The 8755-nt window shown below is 40.5% G+C and overlaps 1 pseudogene; it reads right to left on the bottom strand.

Annotated features, from left to right (window-relative positions):
* Positions 1–6040: 6040 nt before the first annotated feature.
* LOC142437364 (actin, cytoplasmic 2-like) lies at positions 6041–7397 on the bottom strand (annotated as a pseudogene).
* Between the last annotated feature and the right edge of the window lie 1358 nt (positions 7398–8755).

Genomic DNA, 8755 nt, shown 5'->3' with positions numbered 1-8755 from the left:
TAAATATATGCACATAAATCTATTTCCCCATCCTCATATATAAATATATTTACATATGTACATGCCTTTATTTAGACCTCTATAAATGCCCTTTACCTCCTTGCTCTTTCCTCTATTTCCTTTTACTTTCCTCTTGTCCAACTATCATGCTCAGCCTTCAATTGGGTTATAGTAATTCCTGTTGGCTACATTACCCTTGATCAAGCCCTACCAGGCCTCCTACACCCCCCTCACCACTGATTTGGATCACTTGTTTTCCCCTTGTCCCTGGTAGATGATTTATTTTAAGAAGGATTGAGATGATGTTGAAAATGAAGCTCACAGTGGCAGGTCATCCACACCAATTTGTGAGGAAAGACTTAATCTTGTTGTTGGCCTAATTGAAAAAAAACACCAATGATTAACAGCAGAAATAATAACCAACAGCATAAACATTTCAATTGGTCCAGCTTCCACAATTGTGACTGAAAGAATTAAAATTGAATAAACTGTCTCCTTGTTGGGATCCCAAATAGTTGCACTCAGATCATTTTCAGGCAATAGCAGAATATTCAGTAGAAATTTTCACAAGTGGGAATGAACTCTTGAAGCACTTGTTGGAGTAATTATAACATGAGATGACACATGTCCTTATCATCCTGAAGACAAAGCAAAATCAAAACAATGACTACCAAGAAACAGAAGTGGTTCAGTCAAGGCAAAAGTAGGCTGGGCAAGAGAAAAGCTGATGGCAATAGTTGTGGTTTTTTGGGGGATGGGAGGTGCTTGAGGCATTTTCAAGTTATTTTGCCTTTTTTTTCATGAGTTTGTTTTTTTCTTTTTTGGAGTAAGCCAAAACTTTAGCAGTAATAAATCCAGTAAAGCTTTATCAGAGAGTCCTTCTCTATCATAACAATGCCCTGTTAAGCCAGGGAAATTTTGTGAGAGTTTTGATTGGAAACCATTAGATACTCACTTTTCAATCCTGATTGGGCTCTTTATGATTTCTTTCTTTATGGTTTCCCTATAAATCTTTAAAGGGATTCCATTTTCTTCAATTAGTAATGAAAAACTATTCTATTAAAATGGTTAAATTCTCTGGATCCTTGATTCTTTAGGGCTTTTAATTAAAAATCACTAAAGCAATCAGAATAAAGTTATTTGAAAGAATATTATAATTAGTTTAATAATACCACCCAGAGGCAGGAAAACATTTCATTTCATAGCTTATCTTCTTTATGCTTTAAATAATTATCTACATGGCCCTGCTTGATGCTCTCTTTCATGAAGAGATAACTGAATATATTAGAGCTATAGCAAAGTATGGTGAAGAAACCAGATAGTGACTAGCTTTCAGAAATGTTAGTGTCTGGGGTTTTATAAGGCTGTCTTCAAACAAGCATCCAACTGAGTGAGGCATCAACTAAATCCATATGGAAGAAGCACACCAGCCTGTGTGATCAAAGGATTGTAAATAATAAATTCCTAATCAGAAAGGGAATGGTGCCAGAGCTTAAATTGTGAACACTTTTTTTCAGAAGTCAATGGATGATAGTGTATTCTCAACATCTATTTGCAAGGATTCACTGGATTAAGTGAATTCACTGGATTAAGTCTGAATGCACTGGATTAAGTCTCCAGTGAATGCCCTCTGAACATAGTCCAGGGCTGCGAATAGCCAGTCTTGCTATCGGACAGAGAGCTTTACAAAGTTGATTATGGGAGATCTGGTTAGATTAAAATGTAATACATTATAATTTCATCTTCCTTTTGATCCTTTAAAAATGTTTTCCAATCGTTAATCTCTGCTTTCTTTTTGTTTGAGATTTTCTGTTTTGTCTAGTCTTTCCCTTTATTTCTCTCCTTGCTTTTTGTTTGTGTTTTGTGTGGTTTTCTCAATGTTAAATCCAACTTAGGTAGATCCATAAAGACAGTAACTGGATTGATGATTGCCTAGGGGCATGTTAGTGGGAGGATGGGGGAATTGAGGAGCTAACAACAATGAATATCAGAAAGGGATATTCTGAAAGTGGTTGTGGTAATGGTTGTAGAAATATTCTTAGTATAAGTGACTGATTAGATTGTATGACATGTAACGTGTATTCCAATTAAACTTTTTTTTTTACAAAAGAATCTCTTAGAGAGGTAAATTTAGTATCTCTTCCCCTCTTTTTGAGTTCTCATTATAGCAACCAAAATAAACAATTGATCCTTTTTTTAAAGCACACTTTTCAAATGAACTAATTTATTTAAAAGTTTTTCTGAGTATCTATCAATGATCCAAATTATAAGATACATGTGAGAAACAAATTTCTCTCTTAAAGTGACCTCACAATTAGTTAACACACAAGGCTCAGCCATTGTAACAGTACACAGAAATACAAAATACAACACAACCAAGACAGAGCATTGTCTCTTGATTGGAGCTAAAGTTTTATATACAGAATCTCAGCCAGTTTTTTTAATGTGACTCACTGCAAAATTCATCCATGAGGTTGGCATTTTGATATGGATCACACATTCATGTTTGTAGAGGAAGCTTGAACAATGAGGTCAATGCTTGTGCTCTACTTTTTTCTTTCTTCTACTTGTAATGGCTATCAGCAATAGCATAACTATCTTAAGGACAACCCAAGATCGATCAATACATACCGATGTAAAAGTAGCTACTGAAATTTTGAACAGTTTTCAGTAAGATCAACCACTTTTTATTTATTTAATTTTATTTTATTGAGAGCTCTTATAGTCCTGATCACATTCCATACATATATCCATTGTGTCAAGCACATCTATACATCTGTTGTCATCATCCTTTTCAAAACATTTTCTTTCTACTTGAGCCCTTTGTATCAGCTCCTCTTCTCCCTCCCCTACCTCCCCCATATCCCCTTGATAGTTTAGAAATTATTCTCTTTTTTTCCCCATGTCTTACACACCGACTACTGTCTCCCTTCACGCACTTTTCTGCTGTCTGTCTCCCTGGGAGGCGGGGCATACATGGATTATTGTGATTGGTTCCCCCTTACTCCCACCCCTTCTCTCCTCCTCTTACCCTCGTAGTATCGCTGCTCCCCTTATCGGTCCTGAGAGGGTTTATATATATATATACACACACACATTTTATTAGGGGCTCATACAACTCTTATCACAATCCATACATATACACACATCAATTGTATAAAGCACATCCGTACATTCTTTGCCCTAATCATTTTCAAAGCATTTGCTCTTCACTTAAGCCCTTTGCATCAGTTCCTCTTTTTTTCCCCTCCCTCCCCGTTCCCCCTCCCTCATGAGACCTTGATAATTTATAGATTGTTATTTTGTCATATCTTGCCCTATCCGGAGTCTCCCTTCCCCCACTTCTCTGCCTTCCATCTCCCAGGGAGGAGGTCACATGTGGATCCTTGTAATCAGTTCCCCCTTATCCAACCCACTCATTCTCCACTCTCCCAGCATCACCCCTCACACTCCTGGTCCTGAAGGTATCGTCCACCCTGGATTCCCTGTGCCTCTAGCTCCCATATGCATCAGTGTACAACCTCTGCCCTATCCAGTCCTGCAAGGTGGATTCCCTCTATTGCGAGCTCTAATCTGTACCAGTATACAAGTTTTGGTCGAGACAGATTTGTAAGAGAGAATTGGGGCCATGATAGCGCAGGGGGTGGGGTGGGGAGGAAGCATTGAAGAACTAGAGGAAGGTTATGTGTTTTGTAGGTGCTATACTGCACCCTGACGGGCTCATCCCTTCCTTGTGGCTCTATCTGACAGGGGGTGTACAAGTGACTACAGATGGACTTTGGGTCTCCACTCTGCTCTCCCCCTCATTCCCACTGATATGATTTTTTTGTTTTGTTTTGGGTCTTTGATGCTTGATACTTGATCCCATTGACACCTCATGATCACAAAGTCTGATGCGCTTCTTCCATATGGGATTTGTTGCTTCTTAGCTAGATGGCCACTTGTTTATCTTCAAGCTTTTAAGACCCCAGACACTATATGTTTTGATAGACAGACACCATCAGCTTTCTTCACCACATTTGCTTATATGCCCATTTTATCTTCAGCAATCAGGCCGGGAAAGTGAACAGCACAAAGTGCCGTGTTAGTAGAACAAAGTGTTCTTGCATTGAGGGAGTACTTGAGTGGAAGCCCAATGTCCATCTGCTGTCGTGATACTTTATAAATAAATATATGTCCATAAATCTATTCCCCTCTCATTATATATAAATGTATTTACATATGTGCATGCCTGTATTTAGACCTCTATAAATGTTCTTTGATTCCCAGTTCTTTCCTCTATTTCCTTTTACTTTCCTCTGGTCCCACTATCATGTTTGACCTTCATTCGGGTTTTGCTAATTCCTCTTGGCTATGTTGCCCTGAAGATCAATCCATTTTAAGAACTTTCTAAGTCTTTTCTTCAACCCATTTCAATTTTTTCTTGAGCCCAATACAAAATTTTTTCAAATAAAATTATTTGAAAAAAAGTTATCTGAGACCTCTAAGAACAGATCTGACTCCACTTACTGAACTCCAATTTATTGAATTTATTTGATATTCTTTGAATCTACTTGAAGAAAAGTAGTACTCAATAATCCAAAATTCTGATTACCAAACATAAATTCTCCACAGTGGAAAGAAAAGGGGAGAGCAAATGGGAACCTGATTTCTAAAACCAACAGCATTTAAGGATAACTTTCCAAGGGGAGTACACCCTAACTGTTTAGATATAAACTCAGAGGCTTTGACACAAAACAAATAGGACTCAAACTTGGGAGAGATTAATCAAGATTCCTACCCCTGGTGAAGGAACAATTGTACACAGAGGGCTCAAATTTAGTGCTATATTTGGTCTCTCACCAAAAATGAGAGTTAGAGTGATATCCTTTGGGTCCCACTTCTGACGGCAAAAACTTATAAAATAATCAAAATGTAAAGAAATTAAAAAGCAGGGTTTATTCTGAGAAGCTATTATCTATGCATATAGGAAAACTATTATTATTTCCAAAAGATAATAGTTTAAGGTGACCGGATTTTAACATTGGTAAAGCGGGACACCATTGATGGGGCGGGGGGGATTCTTGATTAAAAATTTGGTCTATATGGAGTAACAAAAATTTTCAAAGAACGCAAAAATTGTATTGTAATATAAATATTTTAAAATTTCAACATAAGTACAATTTACAAATATAATACATTAAAAATTAAGTATAGTATTTTATTCTTTGGTATATTTCTAATTTGAATGAATTTTTTTAGTAGATTGCTGTCATTGTTTAAAAGGTCATGAAAATTTTCACAAGAATATGTTAAATTTTATTTCACACATAAAATGGCTTTCAAAGTCTCAACACTTAATTGTGATTTTTCTGATGTCCACACTTTATTTACCGTAGAAAAAAATGGGTTCAGTTGCAGCATTAGTTCCTGGTAAAGACAATGCATATTCTACAAATTTTAGTGCATTATTGTATGGAACATGGTTTGTTTCAAAATGATGAAATATTTCTAAACATTTGTTCTCTATTGTGATTTTTGCTGATGCCTAAGATTTAACCTTTTCCTTATCAATATATATTTTTAATAATTATGCCTCATAAAAAGATCATTTTTGGAAATATTACTATATGGGAAATTTTGAGTAATATGATCAAATGATTTTTTTTTTTTGCCATTCACTGCGGCACTTTATTTTCCTTACACAACGCTGTGTTGCTGGGGCCTATTGTTCACACATAACAGTAGAAAACCAAAATTTGTTGTGTCATCTCAAAGAGTTGAGAATTGCGTACAAAAATAAAACCTTACATAAATTAAAAGAATGAGTAAATTTACAGGTTTAAATGCAAACCGTCTTCCAACTCAAGGCAAGTAACAGCCCCCGGGGCTCCAGCGGCCAACATCAGCTAAAGAAAGGACGCTTGGTCCCAAGCCTTAGATTCTTCTGCCCCGCAGACCGCACACAGCAAGGACTGGCTGCTTCCAGTCCCCTGCTGGCCTCGGGGCGATCCTGGAGCCTACAGCTCTTCCGTGAGCACCCTGAACACACTGCCCAAGCCTCCTGCACCCCTGTTGCCGGTGCTAGGGTTGAAATCAAAGGATGTACAGAGCATTGAACACAGACCAGGGGGACAATTAACGTGAATACAAGGTCGAGATCAGCAGCAAGTCTGACGATCGGTGCTTCAAGAACAATTCTTCCAAAGGCTTCTTCCAGTTTCACGAGCCAGCATGAGGGGCCGACCTGAGCTGTCATCGCGCTCAGGCGGCAGGTGGCAGCACCTGCGGGCAGTCTGTCTAGAAGCATTTGCAGTGGACAATGGAGGGGCCTGACTCGTCGTACTCCTGCTTGCTGATCCACATTTGCTGGAAGGTGGACAGTGAGGCCAGGATGGAGCCGCCGATCCACACGGAGTACTTGCATTCAGGGGGCGCAATGATCTTGATCTTCATGGTGCTGGGCGCCAGCGCTGTGATCTCCTTCTGCATGCGGTCTGCCATGCCAGGGTACATGGTGGTCCCGCCAGACAGCACCGTGTTGGCGTACAGGTCCTTCTGGATGTCCACGTCACACTTCACGATGGAGTTGAAGGTGGTCTCGTGGATGCCGCAGGACTCCATGCCCAGGAAGGAGGCCTGGAAGAGCTCTTCGGGGCAGCGGAAGCACGCGTTGCCGATGGTGATGACCTGGCCGTCGGGCAGCTAGTAGCTCTTCTCCAGGAACGAGGAGGAGGCGGCGGTGGCCGAAGTCCAGGGCGATGTAGCAGAGCTTCTCCTTGATGTCGTGCACTATCTCGCGCTCGGCAGTGGTGGTGAAGCTGTAGCCCCGCTCCATCAGGATCTTCACGAGGTAGTCCGTCAGGGCGCGGCTGGCCAGATCCAGACGCAGGATGGCGTGGGGCAGGCGTAGCCCTCGTAGATGGGCACGGTGTGCGTGACACCGTCAGCAGAGTCCATGACGATGCCTGTGGCTCGACCAGAGGCATACAGCAACAGCATGGTCTGGATGGTCACGTACATGGCCGGGGTGTTGAAGGTCTCGAACATGATCTGGGTTATCTTCTCACGGTTGGCCTTGGGGTTCAGGGGAGCCTCGGTCAGCAGCACGGGGTGCTCCTCGGGGGCGACGCGCACGCAGCTCGTTGTAGAAGGTGTGGTGCCAGATCTTTTCCATGTTGTCCCAGTTGGTGACGATGCCGTGCTCGATCGGGTACTTCAGCGTCAGGATGCCTCGCTTGCTCTGGGCCTCATCGCCCACATAGCTGTCCTTCTGGCCCATGCCCACCATGATACCCTGGTGCCGGGGGCGCTCGACGATGTACCGGAAGACGGCGCGGGGGGCGTCGTCGCCTGAAAAGCCGGCCTTGCACATGCGGGAGCCATGGTCGATGACCAGCGGCGATTTCCTCTTCCATGGCGGCTGGAGAGATGGGCGGTGGTGGAGCGGAGAAGAAGCTGAGAGAGGTGGTGGCAGGGACTTGATCGAATGATTTTTGCACATCATTCCAATTAAGTTCTTGTTTTAATGTAACCCAGTGAAAATGTTCAATATCATTGTAATGTACCGTCTACTCTTCTAAATAATCTAGGCAGTTAACATGATTCATGATATCTGTACGATTTATTGCACCTTGTTCTTCTAGCTGGCTTATACTATTACAGATAGTTAATGGAAGAAAATTATTTTCTAACCGCTCTTGACACTGAAATTTTAAATGATTAACTTCATTTGCTTCTTCGATTACTAAAATTTTGTCACCTTCAATAAGTTTTATAGCATGTTGAAAAAGAGCTGCTTGGGGCAATCCTACTAATAGCAAAAGAAAAGAAATGATAAAAATCAGGGCTGAGATCCAGGAGAGGGAAAATAAGAAAACTATGGAAAAAATTAATATTGCTAAAAGTTGGTTCTTTGAAAAGATAAATAGAATCGATAGACCACTGGCAAACCTAACCAAAGAAAGGAGGGAGCAAATGTCAATAGCAAGAATAAGGGATGAAAGAGGGGTCATTACAACAGACCCTAATGAAATCAAAAGGATAGTTACACAATACTATGAAGGATTGTACTCCAATGAATTCAACAATTTGGAAGACATGGACAAATTCCTGGAAAAACAATCCCTCCCTAGACTATCCTCGGTGGACATCAAGAATCTCAACAAACCCATAGCAATAGAAGAAATAGAAAAGGTTATCAAGGGATTACCAACAAAAAAATCCCCTGGACCAGATGGATACACTGGAGAATTCTATCAAGCATTCAGGGAAGAACTAATACCAATCCTACACAAACTTTTCCAGAACATAGAAAAAGATGGCAAACTCCAGAACTCCTTCTATGAAACTAGTATAACTCTGATACCCAAACCGGGCAAGGATCCCACAAGAATCGAGAACTACAGACCGATATCCCTAATGAACATTGATGCAAAAATCCTTAACAAAATACTAGCCAACAGAATACAAAGTATATAAAACAAATAATTCACCATGACCAAGTGGGATTCATACCAGGGATGCAGGAATGGTTCAACATACAAAAGACCATTAGTATTATTCGTCACATTGATATGAAAAATGATAAGAACCACATGATAATATCGATAGATGCAGAAAAAGCATTCGACAACATCCAACACCAATTCCTGTTTAAGACACTTGAGAAGATAGAATGGAAGGAAAGTTCCTCAAGACAATACAAGCTATATATGAAAAACCAACAGCCAACATGGTAGTCAATGGAGAAAAGACTAACACAATCCCACTGAAA

The sequence above is a fragment of the Tenrec ecaudatus genome, chromosome 1, assembly GCF_050624435.1.
Source record: "Tenrec ecaudatus isolate mTenEca1 chromosome 1, mTenEca1.hap1, whole genome shotgun sequence".
In the NCBI taxonomy this organism is placed as follows: domain Eukaryota; kingdom Metazoa; phylum Chordata; class Mammalia; order Afrosoricida; family Tenrecidae; genus Tenrec; species Tenrec ecaudatus.
The sequence above is the reverse complement of the archived record's forward strand: the minus strand, read 5'-3'. Positions and strand labels throughout refer to the sequence as shown.